Raw genomic sequence first — 25811 nt, forward strand, 5'->3', positions numbered from 1 at the left:
GGACAAGTGGGGATGGCTTTAAACTAAAAGAGGGAAATTCAGATTAGATGTTAGGAAGAAATTCTTTACTCAGAGGGCACTGAGGTACTGGCATTGTTGCACAGAGGAGCTGTGGATGCCCCATCCCTGGAGGTGCCCAAGATCACGCTGGATAAGGCCCTGGGCAGCCTGACTGTGGGGAGAAATCCTTATCTATATTGAGGGGGTTGGAGATTGAATATCCTTAAGCCATTCTAAGTCATTCTATGATGATATGATTCAATTTTCATCCCAACCTGGGAGTTTAACACTACCTTAATAGCTACAAAAGAATCCCTGTACTGACTTTTCTGCTATCACATGTTGTTTCACATGCTCCACACCCTTGCCAGGAGGAGGAGATCCTTCCCAACCTGAGCTCCACCACAGAATGCTTTGGAACAGGAACAGCATCCATAAACCTTGTCCTCACCCAGCAGTAATGTACCAGAATCCAGTAGATGCCCACAAATATCCTTTACCATAGCATAAGTCAAAGAGAGGTATGGTTTATGTCTTGAGAAAACAAACTGCCCAGACATTCTTTGTAGACCTGGTAAGATGACAGAAGGCAAGGTTTGAGCTGAGCCAATGGACACCACAAACAGGGGACCCTAACGATGACCTTGTAATAGTTGTGAGCTGTATGGCTGTGTGCCACGTAGACTTCATTTCATTTCTCTTTCAAGAAAGAAAATAATAATAAACAACTTGCATACAAGCACAAGGTTTCTCAGCTGTGCTGTCCTTTTTAAACATTGGTGTTTATAATCCAGGAATGCCCAAATGACAGGGAACTAGGATCACTGGCCACCTCTGACAAGGAGACTCTCGTGAACTAATCGAGAGCCTGAACTCTGGCACATAAAATAATACACTGCTGAATTTGTGTGATCCTTGTTATTGAACTCATACCACGTGTAATCCAGACAAAGTGAAATATGAGATCAGAGCAGTTGTCTGTTACACCCCAGTGAGCAGAAGTGGGGTGGCTTCAAATCCTATAAATGATTTTCTTAAACACGTCAAGCCTGACAGAGCTAGCCTTAAGGCAGTGCTATGAAGTGAAGATTACATGCACACACACATATAGGAGATTTATTTTTATTTTCAGGGATAAAGACTAAGTCATTCAACCCTCTATCCAGTGACTGTGGTTGGAGAAGGAAGAGCCAAAAAGCACAAGAAAGCAGATTTATCCTGTGTTAGTGAAGGTGAGTTGGACTGTTTGGAGAAAACTTAGTCCTCTATTAGCATAAGGGATGGCTGCTGGTATGTTACCTCCCTGCATGTTGGTCTGACTGTTATCCAAAGCTAATGCCAATGGGAAGATTGAGGGAAAGGTATTTCAGTCCCGTGATACTCACTGTCTCAACTTGCATTAACTACAGCAGGTACAAGTGGAAACTCTGGACAATGGTTCTACCTCCCATCTAGTTTCTCTGCTTGTGCATACAGTCCCTGACAGACCATTTTCTAACACACTCGTCAGTACACTTGAAGTGGTCTGTAAAGGTGAGACATTCTTCTGACAGCAGATAGACTCCCCTGAACCTCATCACTGAGAAGGAAGTGAAACATGGAACAAGACCCTTGGGCTGGTTCCACTGAGCCATAGTTCTCAGTCTGGGAGAAGGTTCTTGTTTTTATTAGAGAAAAAAAAAAAAGCAAAAAGGTCCATTTTAGAAGACTTTCGGTATTTAAGAACCACAATTTGTTGTTGACAGTAGAAAAAATACTGTTTCTAGTTAAAAGTGGAAATGTTTTCCTAAAAGTATCTCTCAAAAGCCTTCCATTTGACTTTAATTTTTAACTGGAGAAAAACAAATAAACAAGAAACTCTGTGTACTTGGTCATGTGGGAATCAGTGACTGTGTTGTGCTTGAATTCAGCATAGTAAGAAGTCAGGGTTAAGTGGATCAACTCCAACCAGATGTACATCAGCCCTGTAACTGGTTTCTGTCCATGACTTGTATGACACCTGCGGAAACCATATGAGGAAACTTGAAGCACACAATGAGCACAGTCCATGGGCCTCTAACAAGAAATAGCTTTCTGCAAGGACAGAGTAGTTAGGGGGGAATCCTAAAAAGCACTCAATTTAATATGAAACTGGCTGAAATCCATTTGGACCAGAAATTCCAAGGTACACGAGCTACAGCTTCATGGAGGGCTGTTCAAAGGCCTGTTATTCAAGGACAGTCTGGAAACGGTAAAGGGTAGAGTGATCAAACAAAAACTTACAGAGCCAAACAATACTTGTCCAGAGAAATAGTGAAAAGAAAAAGAATATTGCTAGCCAGAGAATTAATACATCTTGAGTGATGAAAGTTGTTTTGTTTCCTATAGCAGAAGGTCCCATTGTTGGAGTCTTTTTTGTCTAATAAAGCATGAGTTCAGATTAAAAGAAATATCCCAAAATTAGGGTTTTTTTTTAATTATAGAATCAAAAAGTCATAGAATGATTTGGGTCTGAAGGGATCTTTAAGATCATGTAGTCCTGGCCCCCTGTTATAGACAGGGACACCTCCCTCTTCCAGAGAGGGGGCATCCACAGCCTCACTGGGCAATCTGTTCCATGCCTCACTATCCTCACAGTAAATAAATTCTTCCTAATATCTAGTATTGTCTTCTGCCTCTGTGGATTTCTTGATGTCCGGTATGTGACTTCACACTTCATCTTGTTTAAGGCATTGTTATCATGTCTTTTCTGACCATATATATACATATATATATATATAATTATTATTTTACCGTACTTGTAAGAATCTTGAAGACCCCTGCTCTCTATCTGGTTTGATGGTAGTTGACTACAGGATTCAAAATGTATTGCAAGAGAAAGTATACAAGCTTTGCAGACTGTATAAATACAGCTTAGACATAATGCAAACCATAGTAATGTCAGGAAATTTGTAGTGAAACAACATGCCCCCTATACCACATCCCTATAGTAGCAACTTTATGCCATCTACCAGCACTCTTTAATTTTACAGGGAATTATGATTCCCAATCTCATTTGGCCATCTGGCAATAGCTATAAGAAAGCCAAGCTGTACAAATCTATGGGATTTGAGTAGTCTGTAACTTCCCCAGTAAATTCCTTCCAAAAAATTTTGGCAGATAAATCCAGGTATGTTTCTACCAGGCAACGGCAGGACTTTTCAGGCTGAGTGAGCTGAGAGTTGGCATCAGTACAATTGCTTTAGCTCAAAGTTCATCCAATGCTAACCTGCCTTGAACTGTGTGGTGTGGTTACAGAAGCAACTCTTGCAGCCCTCCCACCACCAAAACTTGCCACATAAACTCTTAACATAGATAAGTAAACGTATTCCAGAGTAAGGTTTTAGAATAGGAACTGTTTCCACAACTAGGCTTCTTTTTCCTAGTACAGATTGTTTGGTGTAGGAATTGACAGCTGATTGTTATTTCATTATTATTTATTTATTGGTTGTTTGGTTTTTTTTCACCAGAACCCCTTGTATAGATATAACTTCATCTACTTAGACCCTAATAGGTCTGGCTGGATCCTGGTGCTGAGAAACCTCACTGGCTCCAAGCCTGCTACATCTGTACACTCAGTTCTCTACAGCAAAGATGTAAGATGTGGTTCCAACTGCAGGATTACTCTGTTGCAATGTCTTCTGCTTCTTAGTACATTAATAAGAATTTCATTGGGCCTTCCTGGTGTAATAGTCATGCAGTAAGTGATGCATGGATAAAAAGCTAATTATCTTTATTTCTGAACTATCATAGAATGAAAAATGAGATTTTCTTATGCTGATGAAAGTGTAGTTTTGGGGAACAGACTAAAATCTTGTACTCTTGTGAGCTGCTACCTTATGGAGTACAAAACATGACTCCTTGCTCCCCCTAAATACTTGCTGCATCCTGGAGGGACCAAAGCTCCCTGTCTCCCTTAACTGATATTTCAAGAGCAGTTGGGATAAATAGAAGCTGCCACCATGGATCAGCCTGAAGGCACACACAAGCATTAAAGTACACACAAAAGCTTATATAATGCTTTTAGATGACCCATGAACCCTCAGCTCTCTTTGGTAACTTTGACTCAAGAGCATTCATGTGGACACACCATCCAGCAAATCTTCAAGCCAGTCTCTGAATCCATCCCTAAACAACTGCGATGATATAACTAATTCACTGACAATGTTCTGATCTTTTGCATTGATCTTTATATTAATAACCTGATTAGAGCATCCAAAGCTCCTCAGAAAAGTTGGTAATCCATCCTGCACTGAAACAGAATTGATACATATTCTGGTATCCTCTGTAGTTTGTTTGCTTGTTGGTTTGTTTTTATCCATTGATACTTGCACAGGCTATATTTGTAGTTGTGTGTCATGGGGATGTTACCTTTTTTCCTTCATTGACTCAGCGTGGGCTTATCTTGAAAGGCATGTAGTGTTTTACCAACTGCAGCTTTTTACTCTCCTCCATGTCCTGAGTCTCCCTTCTCACTCCTGTGTTTGTTGTTCCTTCTTTCCACCCCAGCAGATGTTTTCCAGGCAGCAAAGCAGGATCTTGCTTCACTTGGAGCCAGAGCCAAGCTCTGAAGGTCTAGCACTGATTAATACCAATGGGAGTGGCACCTCTGAACAATCAGAAGCAGAGAGCAAGGGAAGGGCCCTTCCTGCCCCTGCGCTTGCTCCTCACTAGGTTACCAAAAGCCATAAATAACAAGGCAGAAAATTAAGCTCAGACAAACTACGAAAGCAGGAAGCGAGAGGATGCCTCGGTTTTGTTCACATTGGCTTGCAGACTATCTCGATGAGCTTTCATGGGAATGAAGTTTAGGGTGTGCATTTTTTCTGTCTGAGCATTTAAGGTTGGGCATCTCATCTGAGTTCCCCATTGCTCACTCTGTCTGGTTATTAATACCCTGGTCAGAGCCCAGTTTTTAGTGATGTTTTTCTTTCAGCTACTAATGCTCTGATTCTACAAATAATCTCTTCCTGAAATGAAAGTTCTAGGTTCCAGCAGAGAAAGGCCTCCTCCACCTGGGACCATTAAATATATTGTAAAAGAACAAAAATGTATATTCCAATAGAAACATATGTGCTTATAATGAAGCTATTTCAATATGTTTTGTCAGCACTGCTGGATCATGGTCAACATGTTGTCCACCAGGACACCCAGATCCTTCTCTTCAGAGCTCATCTCCAGCAGCCTTGTAGCCTGTATTGGTGCATGTGTTTATTCTTCCCCAGGTGTAGGACTCTGCATTGCACTTGTTGAACCTCTACAGCTTTGTCTCCACCCACCTCACAACCTGTCCAGGCTTTCCTGAATGGCAGCACATTCTTCTGGTGTATCAGCCACTCCTTCCAGCTTTGTATCATCAGCAAACCTACTGAGGGTGGACCCTACACCCAGGACACTGATGAAGTTGTTGAATGAGATCAGCCACAGCACTGACCCCTGGAGAACACCACTAGTTACCTCTAACTAGACTATGCTGCTGATGACAGCCCTCTGAGGTCTGCCAGTCAGCCTGGTCTCAATCCACCTTATTGTCCACTCATCTATCACATGCCTTCTAAACTTGTCTATGAAGACGGTGTCAAAAGCCTTAATGAATTCAAGAATCCACTGGTCTCCCTCCACCCGCCCAGCTGGTTATGACATCATAGAAGGCTACCAGGTCAAGCACGATATTCTTTTGGTGAATCCATGTTTACTTCTACTAAGCTTCTTTTCTTGCAGTTGCCTGGGGATGGCATCTAGAATAATCTGCTTTATCACCTTTCCGGAGATGGAGGTAAGGCTGGCTATTCTGTAGCTTCTCTCCTCCTTCTTGCCTTTGAACATTGAGTGACATTGAATTTCCTGCAGTCCTCAGGCACCTCTCCTATTCTCCATGATCTTTCAAAGATCGTTTAGATAGCAGCTTGGCAGTCACTTCTACCAGCTTCCTGAGCATCTGTGGCTGCATCCCATTCAGAGTGAATCCCATCAGTATTCATGCATTTGTGGGCATTGAGTTTGGCTAGATAATCTCTGACTAGATCATACTCAACTAAAGGATAATCTTCCTTTCCCCCAGCTCTCTTATCTCCAGGATCAGGGATTTCTAAGGTACAGTTTTAGCAGTAAACTGAAGCCAAGAAAGTGTTCAGTAACTTCACCTTCTCATTGTCCCCTTATAAGTTTTAAACTCCTTTTCATGTTTAAATTCCACATCCAGTCAGTGTCTGTATCTTAGTGATGCTAGGAAGAAACGTAAATTTAAATTTTATGATAAAAAAATCAGTTTTGATCATTTAAAATAGGAGTTAGAAATTACTTTTAAAATTATTTTGGGGGGAGAGGAAAGAAAAAGCTTCTGTCAATGTCTGAAAAAGCAGACATTGCCTTGTATTGTAATAGACTTGAAAACATTATCAGGTTGTTTTTTGTTTTGTTTTGTTTTGTTTTTTCCATTATTGTTTATTTATCAGAAAGACTTGCTTGATTAAAAGTGATTTTCTGTTTCTAGTAATATCTTTTTTTTTTTTTTTTTTCATTTATTTTCCTTTTCAAAAGTGGAAAATGTGTGTTTTCCAAAGAATTTTTCTACAGCAAAATTTTTCAATTTTAATTTGAAATATTGCAATGTTACAATCCTTGACATGCACTTCTCTATAACTGGTCTTCAATATTTCATCTAACCCAACGATCAGGTAGAGTATAATTAGACAAAAGCAAGACAGATTGAAAATGTTATCACTAAAGTATTGCTAGATCTCAGTTTACCATTTGAAAAAGAATTCTTTGACTCTTGAAGATAAAATAATCATTTTCCTTTATGAAATTTGCCACTGTTTAATTTCTTCCCTCTTCTGCTCTCAGAGGGCTTAAAGGGTCGTAAATGGATGGGTTGGTAAGTAGGTAGGTAGGTAGGTAAGATAGATAGGTAGGTAGGTAGATAGATAGGTAGGTAGATAGATAGATAGATAGATAGATAGATAGATAGATAGATAGATAGATAGATAGATAGATAGATAGATAGATAGATAAAACCAACAAAACTGGGTAGGAAAACACTTCTTTCATGTTATTCAAAAGCTGAGCATTTTAAATATAAATTTCCATTAAATTCTAGAGGATCTTTCTGTGATTCAGCTAGACTTTAAATCAAACCCCTTAGGTTTCATCCAAAGCCTATTGGAATCAGAAGAAAGAATCCTATTGACTTTGATGGGCACTGGGTCACGTCTTATACAAGTGGCTGAAAAACTCTTCCAGATGAGAATTTCATCTCAGCACTGCCTAAGTATCTAAACTGGGAAAAGCTGTTTTTCTGGAACGTTGCTTTAGGGAAATCAAATAAGAAAAGAAATTACAGAGCTTCAATCAAAATTGAAATTGCCCTTTAGAAAACAACAACAAAAAAAATAGACCTCACCATCTGGGACTCTCTCATTTTACACAATATTTTTATTAAAAGCAGCCGGTTGTTTCCTCTGCATCTGAGTAGTTTAAGCAAGAAGGAGATGTTTATTTAACATTCATAATTTGTTTAGAGCTAGCAAAAGAAATACCTTGTTGTGCATGAGTTATTAGCTCATTGCAGAATTGCTATGTTTAAATAAGCCTTTGACGTTGATTCATCTAAGTATGTGTCTCATAAATGAGAATCATATGCATGGTGAAACCAGACCTTGGCATTTCATCAGGGCATGATTTGAGAACACAAGCTTTAAAATCTCCAAATTATTAAAAGGAAGACAAAGGGACATTTTGTACTATTTTTGAAGAAACTCGTTGCTTGGGGGTCTTATTATTGTCATAAAGGACTTAGGGATTCACTGATATTTGCATCAATTGGGGGTGTTAACCAGTTTTAACTACTTGACTTGAAGAATTAGTTCAGGAAATTAGGCTGCTAATACAGTGGATGAAGCATGTAAAAATGAGTGTGTGAATTGGCCAAAGTTGCCTAATGTCACTTGTAACTTCTACGTAAGAGCAGGACAAATTGTTTGGCTTTCTATCCAAACAACTACAGGCACCAGACTTCAGCTGTGAGCAAGTTTTGGCAAATTCCCAGCTTCATACCTGCTTGCTTATATTCTCAGTGAAGGTGATTGACACTTCCATGGCTCATTTTACTCAGTGGGGTTTCCAAAGCATTTTACACATCCACGAGCCAGGTGCACCACTGGGTCACATCACCCCTACATTAATCTGGAAAAGAAAAGCAGCCGTAATTCCTGAACAGCCAAGCACTCCACCCAGGTGAAATACTCATCTGGAGTGACTATGGTTAATGAGCAGGTAGTGAGGAATGTGATCCTTGATACAGATATCTGTAATCTGCAGCTGTGTGTGCAGAACTGTCTGTGGTGGAATAATGTTCATATAGGTTTGATCTCCTGCTTCTCTTCCCCATGCAGATCTTGGTATCTTGTTTTTTCCCTATCCATTGTGACTGGCCATTAATTTGGATAAGCCCTGAGCTTTTAAGAAGTTCTTTTCTAGACTCAGTTCCTGAGAGAAAACAGTCAGTTCTGGTCTCAGTTACACTAGAACAAAATTCAGATTTCATGTATGTTAGGAAAAGTGTTGTTATATTAAACTTAATCCCAAATGCACAGGGAATCATTTGGTGACACAATAGCTCATTCTTAACTTTACTGCTCAACATATTCTAAAGAAGACGAATCCTCCTCTTCCCTCTCTTACACCTTTCCAGACTGTCTCTCTGCAATTAGGACATTAAATACCTCATCAAACCAATTCAGATACATAAATAAATTATAGAATAACCTTGTCTCCATATCTTATGGTAGAGCAAAAATGATTTTTTTTTTTCCAAAATATGGTGGAAATATTTTTATCCTTTTTTTTTTTTTTTTTTTCCTTTATATTTAGGCCTCAAACAGACATTTAGAAATGACACAAGGGCTGTACTTCTTGTATCATTTAACTCCATCCCCAGCAAAGTGGTGAAATAACATTAATGTGATGTCATTTTCTGAACAGTGACTTCAGAAATTTGGTGAGTACATTCACCATGGACATTTCCAGCATGTCTGTGCCTTCAGCACTGTAAGGGGGAAGATATTTCCACCACTCTCTCTTCCCAGTCTCTCAATGAATTCTTTACTTTTATTATTCCTTTGATGAAAAGTCATTAGTTTAATGTTTTTTCCTTGTGCAGTAATTGAAGAAAAAGCAAACCCCTCACTTTTCCCCAGATCTCTTTTTCTCTTGAGAATTTGAATCTAAACTTTCCAGGTTGTTGAAACACAGTTACTTTAAATTAGTGTCACAATGCAGAGAAACTGGTTTGGCTTAAAGCCTAGATTCTTAAGCTGTTATTCATCTCATCTAACTGTATGCATTTTTAGTGCCTTTCAGTCATTGCAAGATTTCTGTACAAAACAACATGCAGTATTGGTTTCTTCAGTCTATACTGCATAGATCTTCATAAGATATATGTGTTTCCATCCCATTATAGCTAATGAAGATCCATATCTCCAGTGGGCAACCCACAAGCAAGTATCTAATATTATTGGAAACCAAACCTTTTCAAAAGTTGAAATCTAGATGACATTTAGAGGCTCTTCCAGAATTTTATGGCTCCCTGACAGGTCCTGTGACATATCAACCAACCCTGTAAACAAGTCTCAGATACCTCAGGGCATCTCGAATCCAATGACATTGGAGCCTCCTATGGGATGCTTTGTCAATTGCTCATTGCTTTAACCAGTACAGTAGGATAGTCATTCATCTGAAGAGTGCAGGAAGTGATGAGAAGAATCAAACCCTGAAATTTATTAACGTTATTGACCATCACTGTGACTCTCCACTATCTGATGGCTCTCTGCAACTACCTGAAGGGAGGTTGTGGTGAGGTGTGAGTCAGCCTCTTCTCCTGTGTAACTAATAGGACTAGAGGGAACAGTCCCAAGTTGCATCAGGGGAGATTCAGATTGGATATTAGGAAAAACTTCTTCTCCAGAAGAGTGGTCAGGCACTGGAGTGGGCTGCTCAGGGAGGTGGTGGTGTCACTGTGTCTGGAGGTGTTCAAAAAACATTTAGACGTTGTACTGAAGGACATGGTTTAGTGGGAAATATTGGTGGTAGGTGAACTGTAGGACTGGATGACCGTGGAGGTCTTTGCCAGTCTTAATGATTCTATGATTCAGTAACTCAGTTGATCAAATGTAGATGTGCTATCTGAGGCAGCTTCTGGCATGTAGGATCTCACCCTTGGTCCCTGCAGACAGCAGTGGACACACGGCCACGTCCAGGAACTGAAGTTGTGAATGTGCTGTAGTTCATCCATCATTGATGGATATGAAGTAACAAAATGCTCTGCACTTTCCGAAAACCAAGTGGTAAATATACAACTTTGATAAAGACCTGTTTTACCCAGAGAAAACTATGCTCCAGTCTGAAGGAGTTCCAGCAAAGTCGTGGTAGTTCCACTGGGTTCAAGGAGACTGTTCCCAGTATTAGGCATTCCTCTGGATTAGTGAGTGTCAGTGCATGCCAGCACACAGGGTTTCCTATGGGGGACTTCTCCGTTTGACTGAGAACAACAAATCGCAGCTCTGTTTTTTCAGTCACATTTCAAAAGCACCCATGGAAATGTTGCCCATTATCCAGTTAAGGTGTGAATTACCTTGCCTTTCACCACTTAACTTGTAAGTATCCAGTCTAAATTGGAATTAGGGACTCCCATTGTGACAAAGAAGAGACACAAATGTGCAGTTTTCAGACTTAAGTAATAAACTGTCCCCTGGAGGTGCCTGGAGACTTTCTCTTGGAGATGTTTCTCTTCTAGGCAGCTGAAGTGAGGTGAGTAGCATTTCACTCTCCAATTACTGGATATAAGTTACTGGATATAAGTTTACTGGCGCCTTGTCTGTGGTAGTGGGAGTCTGCTGGCTTCCAATTGAGTCCCACCCTTTCAGTCTGGGATAGTTTCATCCTCATTAATTTTAAGGAAAGAAGAAGAAATGTTACTTCTATTTTTATTTTGTTTTTAATTTTTCGTCACTCATCTCTCTGAATTTTCCCATTCTATCAACAAAATCTCTGATATAATAAGCAAACAGCAGGCAGAAATACAGATTTATGGCAGTAGCTTACACTTGGCAAGAGCCCATTTCCTTGAATGTTTCTGAAAGCTGCATGATTCCTACACTTATCCAGCCTCAATGTACAAAACAAATTATTCTGTTTGTATTTTTGTCACTTTCGAGCTGAAAGACAATAACTAACAACAAATGGTGATTTGTTTTCTGCCATAGTTACGTTACTTCTATCTTGCCTGTGCCTGTAATTTTCACTCCCTCCCTTCTTGCTTCAAGAAAAGACTCTGATGGCCATTAATTTGATGATGTATCTGGAAGAAACTTGCCAAAACTTGTCTCCCAATGGATTGTAATAGACTGGAACGGGCTTGAATCGTTTCCAGATAAATGGGGTTGTGGGTTTTTGTAGTCATTCTTATTTCACCAGAATATCTGCATTTTACATCCATACGAAAGCAGATTTAAAAGAAAGAAAAAAAAAAAAAAAAAAAAAAAGAAAGAAAAGAAAAGAAAAAAAAAAGGAAAAAAAAAAGAAAAAAAGAAAAAAAATGAAAAAAGGAAGGAAGGGAGGAAAAAATGATGAGTATAAACAGTCACCATTATCATTATCACAAAAATCCCAAAAATTCTAAAGTCTCTTAGGGACACCAGGAAGGCTTAAGAAGGGATATCTATTTTAAAATCCCCTTTGCTGTGTCCAATTTTATTGTAATGGCATTTGATATGTCCCATTGGGATAGATGGGTGCCACTGAAGGCAGCAATTAAGAGGATGCAAAATGTAGCTACAAGTAAAAAAAGCAGAACACAGAAATCGAGAGGAGCATTAAACACTCAAATGCACAGGAACACCTAAATATATCTCCCCTATTTTTTTCAAGTTATACATGTTCTTTTAATTAAAAACATCATGCTACCTGCAGCTCCTGCTATGGCACGTTTCAGTAATCATTGGGATTCCCTAGGCTTTTTAAAGAAAACAACAAAAAGTCATACGGAAAGGATGGGATTCAGCTTTTTTGATTAAAAATTAAATATATATAGAATGGCTTCAGGATATCCCTTCTGGCTCAGCTTCCAGTCCTGATTGGAAGTGATCTCCCATAGGACCAGTGCCTATCCATGATATTTCAGATTTCCAGCAGTAATTGAGATATCATTAAGGATGTCTTCAGGTAGAGGTTCTCATGTGGCATGAATGACAAGGGGCAACAGGCACAACCTGGAACACAATTGAACATGAGAAAGAACTTACTTACTTTGAGGGTGGCAGAGCACTGGCACAGGCGGCCCAGAGAGGTGATGGAGTCTCCTCTGTAGATATGCAGGACCCACTTGGACATCGTCCTTTATGACGAACTGTAGGGAACTGCCTCAGCAGAGAGTTTGACTGGAAGACCTCCAGAGGTCCCAGCCAGTCCCCAGAATTCTGTGAATCTCTGATTCTGTGAATGTTCCAGGGTGGATGCACATGGCTCAGCAAAATTGTCCTGGTCCTCATCCTTTACACCAGTGTCCTACATACTAAATAACCATTCTGCTTCTAATGTGTAAGGACTTAGTAAAACTCCATATACATCTGCTTCTTTTCACTCAGTAAGAAGGAATTTCAGACAATTGAGCTGATTGTGGCATTTTTTGTTAGATTAATTGCTAAAGGTTGAAAAACAAATCACTTTTGTGGCACAGAAGTCTTCCCTCTAGGCTTAACGATGGTTTTTCTTGTCATGAACAGATATTTTTCAGACTCTCTGCATGAATGCCATTAGAATCAGAATCGTGACTCTTTCAGGTCCTGTCTTTGTGGCCTTCACTGTCATCTGCTGTTTGATGGCTCAGCTTCCTGGAATAATGTGTTTATGTTTTTCTCTTATTCATTCCCAGTACAAAAGGTTTTAGCAGTGCTAGATACACATGAACACTGTTACAAGCAAACTTACTTTTATAAATTGGAAAATTGTGCATTGAATTTTCAAAAGAGCTTGATAGTGCTTAGCAGCTGGGTTCAATTGCAGGAGAATAACTTGGAGCATGGGATTAATCTCAAACTAATTTTCAGTCATGGGAGAGAAACAGGCGATGTGAGTGTTACAACATTTCAGAAACATTTTAAATCTCACGTATCTTTTCTTCTACTTGGCCTTACATTAAAGACCAATGTTGACGGCCAACCTCCTGGATTCTGACTGAAAGAGCAAACAAACAATAAAGCACCCTCAACAATTCAGCTGCCAGCTTAGTTGTGTACTTCTTAATTCTTTGGAAAGCCTTTTTTGCTTCTTTGGAAATTCTCTTCTCCTATGCTCAATGAGATTATCATCCCTTTTCATCTATGAGTACTGTGTGATCAAATGAAGTGTGGCTAGGGAGGTGAGGCAATGAGTAAGAAGAGCTACTACATGCCCTGGTGAGTCAAGTCCCAGCAGTAAAGGGTTAGCTCGTATAACTTGGTAGACTACGTACTCAGAGGGTCATAACTAATGTACAGAAATGCAACCAGATGCAAACATGAAAGTAAAATATATATTTTTAAAGTGTATGATCCAAGAAAGAGCAGTTGCACTTGCAGATCTTAGCTTCAGGAAAAGTTTTCCCTGGTATCAATGATAGAAAAACTTTGGCAACACTCAGCAGCTTATAAAGGAGTTAATAATATAACCCTGTTTGCAATGGTGTCAAGGCTTCTCCTACAGTCATTTGTTCCTTTAAAAGACAAAATGCCTCAGGAGCTGTAGAGGGAAGTGTTTATAATTAGAAGGAGGAGGAGTGGGTGGAGTTCTTTCTATAGGGTACGATTATAAGCATCATTAACAGGATTTGGAACATTATGACTTCATTGCCTATGGTGAGTGTTATTGTCTCTTAGTAGAAACAAGTAAAAACATTTAAAGACTGAACATTTCCTCCAAAATCCATTCTCTAAACTTAACAGGTTTAATTTCAGCTGCTTATTCAGTTTTCATCATGAAGAGATATACTCTAGATAGGAAATAAGTAGACAATATCAGAATCATAGAACCACAGAATCACTCAGGTTGGAAAAGACTGTTAAGATCACCAAGTCCAACCCCAACCCATGCCCACCATGCCCACTGGCCATGTTCCTCAGTGCTGAATCTCCATGTTTCCTGAACAGTTTCAGGGATGGTGAATCTAAGCTGCCTTCCTGGACAACCTGTGCCAACATGTTACCACTCTTTCTGAGAAGAATTTTTTCCTAATATTGATATTAATCCTGATGTCTAGCAAACAAACTAAAATGCAAGCACAACTTGACAAGGAAAATAAAAAGAAAAAAGCACAAATCAGTTAAGAAAGTCATGTTATTGAGGCCACTATCCAAATGTTGCACACTTATTTAAATACAAAGCAAATAATATGATTAAAGGAATGGAGTATGAGAGGGCTGGATTCATTCATCCTGAAAAGGATAATACTCAGAAGGATCTTATCAGTGTGTTTAAATTAAGTGATGGGGAGAGTAAAGATGGAGCTGAGATCTTCTCATTGGTGCCGAATAACAGGATGAGAGGTGAGGGCACAAGTTTAAATACAGGAAACTTTATTTGAATAGAACAAAACACTTATTTACTCAGAGAGTGTTTGGAAACAGGCTGCCCCAGACAGGTTATAATGTCTCCATCATTGGAGATCTTCAACATCCAACTAGACTTTGACCTGGGGTGCTCTAACAGTGCAACAGAGCTTGCAATATTCTTACTGAGTTCTGGGACAGCAAAATTCACTAGGCAGTATTTGGCAAAAAGCACTAATTGTAGTTGAATTTATTGCTTAGGTACTGTCATGGAAAAGCCACTTCCATTCTGACCTGGATTTAACTGCTCTTAATCATGATTTCCCTTGCCTTGTGATTAGAGTCTGCTTAGAGGGTAAAGTACATGGTGTGGTAGTATTGCCAGTAGAGGAACCAGCAGGTCAAGGCAGAATGTACAGCAGTCTTAGTGCAATGGCACATTCAGAAGTCTTTGTGCCCTGGTGTGATAGGTCTTGTGGGTACATGTTCTGTAAGGGGTGGTAATTTGGTTTAAAATCCTCCTTCTCTCTGCAGATTTTCCTGGGAAAGAGAAGGAGAGGACTGGGGTAAGGTGAAGGTGCAGAGGTGACCATCTCTTACTGAACAGATTTCACTTGCATTCAAGTCCTTTATATAACAGATGCAGTATAATGTAGTTCTGTCACTCTGTTAGCCTCAAGAATAGGCTGCATGATCATACAGAGGCTGAGATATTAAACAGATCATTTTGCCATGTTCTTCAGCTCTCTGTGCCGTGAGATTTCTATCCTTATGCTTGCTACACACATCAGCAGGCTGTATTTTGTTTTCATTTATACCACCAAGGCACTGTGTCTTCGGAGAGGTCCAGTAAACATGAAGTTTTGGAGCTACATGGACAAAATCCATGTTAATCTCCACAGTCCACATGGGGGAAGACAAGACCAAGAATAGAAACACAGAACAACCAAAGGGCTGGCAGAAGCTGGCCCTTTTTGTTTCTCTTATGGTCTCAGCCTGATATTTGAGGGAAGCTTTTGACCTCTGGGAAGAGATGTGCTGGAAGTCACCAAGGGAAATGTCATGCTTTTGGGCTCAACAGGAGTACAGAGAGTGATCCAGACCATTTTTTCTGGTTCAAAAGGATTGGGACAATGTGCTCTGAGGATCCTTGCCATAAGCAGACCATGGGCAGAAAGATTCAGTGCAGCCATTATGAAACCATAATGAGAGGCCTGAATGAAAACCTTCCAAGCTGACATCGGCACCCTTGACGTACAGTTCTGACCTGTCTTTCCTTGAACCCAAAGGTCTTTAGAGGATAAATTTCCTAATTTGTTTTATTTTTGTTCATTCATTTGTTTAAATGAGGGAGAATTCTTCAATCTATTCAAGACAGGAGGCCCACTTGTGGGGAAAAAAAACAACTCTGGGGGTCTGTTTTCAAGACCAGCTTTTGTGATATGGGTTCACCATGTTCTTAGGCAAATCCTTAAGGACCAAACGCTCTAAAAGCATGAATCTAAACGACCTCATCTTACTGGGATTTTCATCCTTAACTGCTCTCACACACAAAAGCTTCACGGAACTTTTAAGTTTGAATACTGAAGAAAACCCAGGATGTAGTTCATAGAATCATAGAATGGTTTGGGTTGGAAGGGACCTTTAAGATCATCCAGTTCCAACCCCCTGCTATAGGCAGGGACACCCCCCTCTAGGGCAGCTTGCTCAAAGCCCCATTCAGCCTGGCTTTGAAGGCTTCCAGGAAGGAGGCATCCACCACTTCACTGGGCAACCTGTTCAGTGTCTCACAACCCTCACAGTAAAGTATTTAAAGATATTCAAAGGCTGAAGTGAAGGACATCTGATAAAAAGCCTCTATAGCCCATCACATCTCAAAATGCATTTGGAAAGGAAATTATTGGAATCTCTTTTCTCCACCATCAATTTGGTGAGATAAGTGCATCCAGAGAAATAATTTGCTAGGGAAAAGCCAGGAAGGAGCCTGAGGGCTGTGGCGGGGTTAACACTTACATGTTAATGAATGGGGACTTTTCCCATGGCATGTGCAATATTTTGAGCCAGTGCGACAGGCTCACACACTTGTTATGACAGATGCTTCACTAAAGAGCTAGTGCTGTAAGAAATTACATCAGCCTTCCAACCACACCCACCGTTGTAGGAACAGAAAGTGAGATAAAACTTGCTGCACATAGTTCCTTAGAAAACAGACCCATCTGCCAGGCCCCTTTCTTGGGGTTTCTGATGCTGTTATCTTGGACGCTCTCCTTCCTGGCTGGATAGAGGCAGGAAGCGTTTAGTAAGTGGGTAATAATAGTTTCATGTTAATAGGAAATAACAGGCTTGGAAGTAGCCATATGTCTGAGAACTGAAAAGGACCCCACAGCATTTGGAGCATGTGTGGGAATCCCACAGGCCTTTGAAGCTCGTCCAAGACACACAGCCCATGTAATTCTTATATAATTGCCAGTGTCAATAGTCAGCGGGTATCATTTTGTCATATATTGTTTTAATCTGGGAGCAATGGTGTTTGACAGAAAAGCACTGTGCTAAGTGGCAGATGGAGAAGGGAGGGAACAGAGCGTTGCACTCATCACTGGAGGATACTTTCTTTGTGTGCTGTGGGCTGGGGAAGACAGCAGTCTGACTAAGAGGAAGGAGAGGGGGAAGAAGAGACACATGGGGCAGAGTCAAGCAGTAACAAAGGAATCCTGTGGTTTGTTTTTGGTTAAATGTGCTGTCTGCAGAGCTCATCCTGTTCTCTCACTGGTGAAGCATGAAGGTGGTAGTGAAGCCAGAGGGGAGGGATCTCTTGGCAGGCACAGGAGACAATGTCTCTTTATGTATGACTCCTCTGTGCTTTAGTGAAAGTCCCACTGAGTTTCCAAGATGGCCAGTTCCAACCCTGCTATTTCCTATTAGCGTGACATTATTAGTACTCCTGTCCTAGTGATGACCAGGGAAGGTCACCAGGACTCCAGGTGCAGAAGTTACAGTATTAATATTACAGATATGGGTTTCACTTTCCCCCCACCAGGCAAAGAATGGAGGAATTCCTCCATGCTCACATTGTCCATTACCCTGAACACAGTGGCGATAACAACAGCAGTGTTAGATGTGCAAGGAAGTATGTCAGCAGCTTCTCCCTGAAAGGCTTTTTTTCACCAGTCATTCTTTTATAAAGGCACAATGGATCTCATCTATGGATGAGACAAGTGACCATCCACTCTGCAGATTTCACAGGAACTTCTGGATGCAAAAGACACTGAACTACTTGTTGCTGCCAGGATATGGGCTGTGATACATATATCCCATACTAGAAATGTATATGTTTTGTGGATCTTCCTGTATGGAAAATAGCAGTAAGGGGATTTGAACAGCCTCCAAATATAGGTACAATCTAAACTGAATTTTGTTGAATTAAACATTTAGGAGTTTAAATCTCTCTGACTTTAAACCATTTGCCTTCATTTCCCAGCTACTCCCTGCGGGACCTGGAGTACTTAACCCATACTCTGATTCTTTGTCATTTTTTAAACACATCATAGAAAAACTCTTTAATAAGTGAAAGTCAGCATTTCTGGCTCAGAGTTCTCATCTGATCATATTTGTATCCTTATGTTGGGGCTTTAAGCTTAACTGTAATGGGTAGGCCATATAAACTGAAGACTTCCTTCCACTGAAATAAATGATAAGTTCCTAATGGGAATCTTTTATACTTTTGGCAGGTTTGGATATTATTCATCCCAAAATATCACTGATGCAATTTTAATTCTGGTTTGGGAGCCATTTTTCTTGGTCATCTGCCATCTTCCAATCAAATTCACTTGGATATCTCTCAGATTTCCATTACAGTACACTTCACATCTCTCATGCTCTTTATTATCTTGATTTGCACAGCGGGGTAGCACTTTCATCATTCTTCAGGAGAAAGAAGGCATAGAGAGCTTGTGTAACTTGGCCATGGTGACCCAGAAACACCCTTGCAGAGTAAGGTGTTGATCTTGTGTCTCTGAAGTCCTAGACTAACAATCAGATTGGTAAACCAACTGCAGAACCCTCTTCTTGTGCTTTTATACTCAGAGCAAAGACACAAAACTAGAAAAAGCAATTTTCAGAGACTTACTTTGGACCTTATGCTACAGGAAAAATCCTATTAACAATGGTCATCTGATTCTTTTGCGTGAGCAAAAAATCCTTTTCAAGCAGGAAAAGTATTCTGCCAGCAGTTCCATGGGGAACAATGTTCCGGGCTCAGATTTGATTCTATCGCTGGAGAGTGTGCATGCTACTGGCTGATTCAGGGGATGGTATTTCTTACTTGCTTACCCAAATCCTGAAGCCAAATTGCTAGTTGTGCTGATATTCCAGACACTATGATTAAATAAGTGGCACTGTCTTTATTTTACCAGCTCTCCAGAAACTACAGTTACAAATTCAAAAGAGCTCAGATTTAACTGGATTCTCTAGATGATGTGGTTAAATAATTGTTGATATCCTTATAGGTAGCTCCTCCAGACGATATGATTAAATAATTGCTAGTGTCTTTTTAGCTGCCTTCTCCGGATTCTGTGGCTAAGCTACTACCAGAATTTTCCTTATTGAATCTGTATTAGTTTAATTAAAGTAATCAGGAAATTCCCATCCCTCTTGGAAAGTGTTACAGTGAGTCTCCAAAGTGAATCCTGTGGGCTTGATCGCCTCATTAAATCTGTGTGAATTTCATGTGTCTTACAAAGGATACACATGAATTTGGCAGCTCTGTGCCGTATTTCTCTATGCAGCTTTAACCTCCTATAAAATGAAGTCACTTGCAATTCAGTGATAGCCTGTGTGTGATGGCCATGTTTGGCTCATTGTAAAACTGTACAGATGTTTGTGGCACAGAGGATGTCCTGTGAGATCACACCCCATTTACTTCAGGATACAATTTTTTAGATAGCAGTATGTTTAATTTGTTTTGTGAAAGGAACATGAAAAACCTCAGTGGAGACTGTTCCAGTTAACACCAATGTAAGTGACTGACCTCTCAATACTTGATCACTCTTTGACATGGACTAAAGAAGACAGGATAAAATACAAAGAGAAATAATGATCTCTTTTACCTAACACCACCTGGGTGTGTTGCTGCTAGACACCTTCCAAAAGGGTCCTGAATGAGACTGCTGCTGGAAGGTACTGAAATACATAGTAATGATTTTCTATGTCCAATGAAAGTGACTTTAGCAAGTCTGATTCCCAGCAACTGCTGTTGACATTATCACCCATTTGATGAGAGAATCAGACAGTGGTGATCCATTTTTATTGTCATTTCTGCCACGTTTTATGGTCCAACTAGAAGATGAAAACTGTGCTGTAAAGAGTGGAAAAACAAAGGTCATCTACAAAATTCAGGGCAAACGTGAACTCTGACTGCAAAATCCTGAAAAACTGTACCTATGTGGAGGACAAGAGGTAGTTGGAATACACAAATAAGCAAAGCTCTCTGTCTTAAACTATGCACAGTCTAAGAAATGTTATCATCTGCTTTGCATTTAAGTCTCAATGTAGATTTCAATTCACAGATGAAGACAGGCACATTGAGTGCCTATATCCAAATGTTTAACTGAGGGATTTAGATGATTTAGGACCTGGTTCAGCTGCTTTAACATAAGTATCTAAAGTAATCTGAAGTATGAAGTTGAAACAGGAGACTGATGCTCTTCTGGATAAGGATACTATGGCAAAGCCAAAGCTAAAACAGCATTAAATGTTTCTTTTAAAGGCTCCTAGAAAGGCAACCAGAAGGATACTCAAGGGCAGGGCAAGGAGCTATGTGTGGAGAGCTGAGTCATGAAAGGAATCTCAGGTTCACATGACTTCCTCCAGAACTAGATATCTCTTAAATATTCCCAGAGATTACAATGGTGTAAACTGAGGTAGCAGAATACCTTTCCAGTGCTATATTGGAATCACTGCTCAAAAGTTCTTTCAGAGGTGTTGCAGTAACAGCCCAACAGCTACGCAGGATGTTTTAACCCTTTGGGAGAGAGCAAAATGTGCTGTAATAGTAGCAATTGCCAGGAATTTCACATGACCATATTACCAGGAAGGGTCCATGCAAGGGAATCTCTGAAGAAGTTAATGAGCAAAGCCCCCTAGGGAAAATAAATCACTGTTCCTGGGTCTAAAACAAAAATTAAATCCCAGGAGTAAGTCCATTAAATTCCTTAATTTGGCAAAACAGGATCTAGACATTATTCTGCAGTGAGGGCCTGTCTGAAAGCCCAGAAAAGCCACTGGAGATGGATTTTATCTCACTTAACCTCAGGTGTCTACATTTCAGGCTTTAATGGAACAGATTTCCTCAGACTCTATGTTAACATTAACTGGAATGTTCACCTTTAGGAAAGGATTCAGTGAAATTTACAAAGTAATTAACTGTTCCCATAGTTCAGTAACTCAATTTCCACTGACTGTAAGACAGCCTCCTTTCAGAAAAAGGAACCTTAGCATAATCAACATTTTCGTTGCCACTGACATCATCAATTGATTTAGTAACCTTACACCTTGTATCATCATCATTATCATCATCTGTTAATTTAACACCCTTACACCTTGAACCAAATGCCAACTACTGAAAAATCAGGAATATATAGTATTTAAGACCATCGGTGATAGGAAAAAGGTGAAACTCTTGCTTCTTATAAGCAGATTGAAGTTTAAGTATGCAGTTCATTTTTTCTGTACTAGTTGTGCGGGTAATGCTTACAGGATCGAAGAATTGTTCTGAAATGCAATTAACACTAACTCAGAATTCTTTAAGCTCCCTAAACAGAAGACGGTGTGTAAATTGTTGCTATTGCCTCACATATCAATGTGTCTGTAGTTACCAAGAACTCTGTTATTCATGCAAATTGTTCCTATTTATCAGCTCTCCGCTGTGTCTGCTTCATTCAGGCAAGCTGTTTGGCTGTACAAAAATATAAATAAATTAGAAGAAAATGATCACAGGGGAGACATCTATGTTACAGGTGAGCAAAATGAGATGAGATGGATTAGATAAAATTGTTTTCCACTCCAAAACTCCAAGGGGAAAATCAAGAACCCCCAGTCACTAAACATCGTTCATCCCTGACACATTATTTGTTGAGATATGAATACTGTAATTCTTTGCATAAACTGTGACTGCACAGTAAATAATATGCACCCAAGAGGAGTCTGAATTTGTAGCCAGGATTATCAGTAAGAGAAAATTCCTAAAGTGGAGGAGAAAGAGGGAAAGCTGAAAAAGCAAATGCAGGTCTAATGCTTTTCTTTGTGAACAGACAGATGCCAAGAGGAAAGAGTCCTGTGTGGTTTTAAGTCCATCAACTCCTTTTTGGCTGGTTTCTTAGCTTTCATATCCCCTTCCTATATGGTGGCCCATAGGGAGTCAGCCCAGTAATGGGAAGATCCGTCCCTCTGCCCTGTTACTAAAAAATCCATATGGGTGCCTTTTTGCTTCCATAACAGTGCTCCCCTAAAATCTGAAAGTAGTTCTTTAAAATAATGTTAAATGATGTTACCTAGTACATTTTTGCCCCACCTGGTCAGTTGTATCCCATACAGTGTCAGCATTCCCAGCCAATCAAAGGTGCATCTGAGATTACAGAACTCAAAGTCCTCAACATGACGCTATCCATGCAACCATTCATTCAACTGGTTTGTTCTTCTTCTGCCCAGATCCCAGCCTCCAACAGGGAGGACTGAGGAGAACACCACCTGTGCTCCCAATCCCTTTAACACCTTCCCAAGGCATATAAAGTCTTTTTTGATATTTTTTTTCATTTTCTATTCACAGCCTCATACGACCAAGCTTGAAAGACCAGAAGTGGACAGTAGTCCTAACATAGTTTTACACTATCTAATAGTGATAAGACAAGGGGGAATGGCTTTAAACTAAAAGAGGGGTGATCTGGGTTAGATGTTAGGAAGAAATTCTTTACTCAGAGGATTGTAAGGCACTGGCATGGCTGCCCAGAGAGCTGTGGATGCCCCATCCCTGGAGGTACCCAAGGCCAGGTTGGATGGGGCCCTGGGCAGCCTGAGCATGGTATTTGGAACTGAGTGATCCTTAAGGTCCCTTCCATCCCAAGCCATTCTGTGATTCAGTGATTTGATGACACTGCAGTTCTCCCCAGTGCAATTTAGGATTACACCATTCAGATTTGGAAAAGACCCCCAGAACCTCACTGATGATACAAGCCTTCAGACCCTCCGGACATACTGCACTCCATGTTAAATATTTTGTACTGGGAATCTGCACTCCTCCAAATTAAGTAGACTGTTCAGTTCTCTCTGCCTCCTTCCTGTAGCTCTAGAGAAAGAACTTAATTCGGAACCCTGCCAAGACAGGTGTTGGTGGTTTCTTCTGTCCTGACCGTCACCGCAAGGGAACAGCTGATTGTTTCATAAGGTGCATCTCAGAAACCACTGCTGGCTGGTGAGCAGCATGCCACTGGCTTCTGTTGAGCCAGGTGAGGATGTGGCTCTAGACAGGGTACTTAGTGTTTGCTGCTGGAATGCTGATCAAGTCCCAGAAACCCTACTCACATTTTAAAGGTTGGATACCTGCAGGAAAACACACGTACAAAAACACATGTACGCTCACAAAATGGGGTCGGTTCCTGGTTTCTAACAAGCACTCAAATGCTGCAATTCTGTGCGTGCTATAATGCATTTTCATCAGCAGTAATCTCGGTTGCACAGCAGTTTCAAAGTCTGTAATCCTGTCTGGGCTCTGGCTTACCATCAAGGTACTTGGAGGATATGAGATACAAAATCACTTACTCTTGAACTGAAGTCACAGTCAAACGAGGGTATTCTGGGATGCAATTATATTGTGCATTACTATTATTGTTATTTATATTACACTTAATTACTTATGGGAAATCTGATGCTATTTATTTATTTATTTATCTATTTATTTATTTTTAATTTTTTTTTTTTGCATGGAACATGCCTGTGTGTTCACGTCTGTATATCCCTAGCTGGAAAACAACAACAAAATCAACATATATATATATATGCTTTTTATTACAGTATATACTGCATTGTAAAGAAAATGGAATCACGTTTGGAATTGGAGGACAATAACAGTAAAGAACGTTGAGAATTCAGTTAGATTTGGGGGAAAAAGACACTTCAGTTCTTAAGTAAAGCAAATATTTCTGATGATTTAGCAGTAGGATAGGGCTTGGAAACACTCATGCAGTGAGAGCAGTGAGATGGAAAGACATTCCATCTATAGTAGTATGGTTAGGTCATGGTTGGGCTTGATGATCTTTAAGGTCTTTTCCAACCTGAGTGATGCGATGATTCTGTGACTAAGAGTTACAGGCAGGCTGTTCTCTGCCTTGAACAAAGAACAACTTAGATACAAGCAATGGGAAGGTGTTTCACCGTTCTGTCACCATTACAGTCACCAAAGTGGAAGTGTTGCCTATTAGTTTTGTCTCACTTTTATTGCATAGTAAACTGTGTGTACATTTGTAGGACTAAACTCCTGAACTCTGAAATGGTTTATGGCCTGAGCCCCTGGGGTTCTCCCATCACAATGACATTTACTCAGTTTTGCCAGAACACGCATGTTTTTCTTTCTAAATTTAGATTCGCAGTCAGCCTGCTTTGTAAACATGTGGAGAACGACAAAAGTAGAAGACACAAGGACATTGCATGCTCAGTGCATGTCAGCACAACATCCACAGAGCTGAAGAAAGGTCGTGAGCCCGTTGTGTCAGACACAGCACAGACACTCAGTAAGAAACAGCTTTAACTTGTTCATACCAGAGCAGATGCAGGGGAGTCACTGCAAATGCCCCAACCCCAAGAAAATCCTCAGCCAAAGCTAAGACAGCAAAGTCACATTTCCAGCAGATGTAAAGCTGTAGGAAAGCGGATTTCCTTACTTCCAGCGCTCAGAAAACCATCCTGGGTTGTATTAAATGGTGCATAAATGTTTTTTTAAGTACCATCAGGAGACAGCATTTCACTGGCATAGAACATCCGAATCTTTCAAAATGAAGTGAATTCAAAATATGTTTTCAAGTTTTAATTGATAAAACAGTTTTGAACGTCTAAATGCCAATTTCCCATAGTTTTCAGGGCCTTTCTGGCCGTTTATTAAGCTGCTTGAGAATGAATTTTAAGATGGGAGGAAACACAGACAACACGATGTACCCACAGAAAGTTTGCTCACTTGAGAAAGCAGAAAGAAAACGTGCAATGTAAAAATGATGAATTATTCTGACTTAAACAAAGCATATGTTATTCTGCTTTCTGAGTCATCAATTTTGCTAATCTTCTTCTTCTTCTTTTTTATCTACTACTTTATGGAATTGCTGGAGAACTGACAAAATAATGAGAATCAGATGTTTGTCTCTCCCTTATTCTGCCTTAATCGTACAGGTAAGGGACCCAGCACAGCTCTCCTATACCCACACCAGTGCCTTAACTACAAAATCAGGCTCCCACACAACAACCTACTGAAACATCCACCACCTCAGGCTAATTCAAAGGACACTGGAGTCAATGGGAAAAGCTCCTGTTGACTTAACAGGGCCCCCGGCTGACATTTGAGTGGGGTTACTTACACTGAGCCTTGTAAACACTCTCATCCACAATGAATCTCAGGTGGCTGAGCAGATTTCCAGCTGACTGACAAAAGGATTTGGTTTCTCTATGTAGGAGAACCACGTGGAGGGCAGCTTATTTTTAACAAGGGGGCCTTAAGAGTGAGCTACATTATCCTCGGCTGAAATAGCTCATGAATCCTGCCTTTCCAAAAGTCTTCATCAAGATGGGAAGAATTGCTCAATATTTATGTTCACATGAGCTCTTGCCAGCTTATAAAATGCAGTCCTAGGGAAAAAAAAAAATAAAAGAAGCTGAACCAAAAAATAATAATCTGACTCATGACTTTTCTTGCAGGACTTGCAAGCAGTCGGGCTATTACAGAGTTACTGTCACTGTATGATGGAAATAAATTTCTATTTGTTGCCCTCCAAAACAAGGCTAATGTTGTAATCTAGCTTCACTTCAATGAATGTCCCAAAAAGTGGAGTGATTGGTTACAAAAAAGACTGGGAGAAGTTAGTAACTGAAGTAGATATACTTTCGTGTGATCTGGTGGTGATCTTGTGCTTGAACCCAATCAAGTTCTGAAAAGGGGATGTAGGTCATCTGGGTGAATTT

The 25811-nt window shown here is 40.1% G+C and overlaps 1 long non-coding RNA gene across 3 annotated transcripts; it reads left to right on the forward strand.

The window, feature by feature from the left end:
• Window positions 1-5688: 5688 nt before the first annotated feature.
• On the forward strand, window positions 5689-25499 carry LOC107308731 (uncharacterized). Of its 3 annotated transcripts, none has more exons than XR_014943739.1 (3): window positions 5689-5794; window positions 24228-24376; window positions 25305-25499. It is a non-coding gene; the product is annotated as an uncharacterized LOC107308731 (long non-coding RNA). The 3 variants fall into 3 exon arrangements; XR_014943740.1 differs by lacking the exon at window positions 25305-25499 and adding an exon at window positions 21537-21610 and having other exon boundaries at window positions 24228-24656; XR_001552884.3 differs by lacking the exon at window positions 25305-25499 and having other exon boundaries at window positions 24228-24656.
• Window positions 25500-25811: the final 312 nt, after the last annotated feature.

Source organism: Coturnix japonica, chromosome 2, assembly GCF_054131305.1.
Source record: "Coturnix japonica strain WE chromosome 2, WE-NBRP24, whole genome shotgun sequence".
In the NCBI taxonomy this organism is placed as follows: Eukaryota; Metazoa; Chordata; class Aves; order Galliformes; family Phasianidae; genus Coturnix; species Coturnix japonica.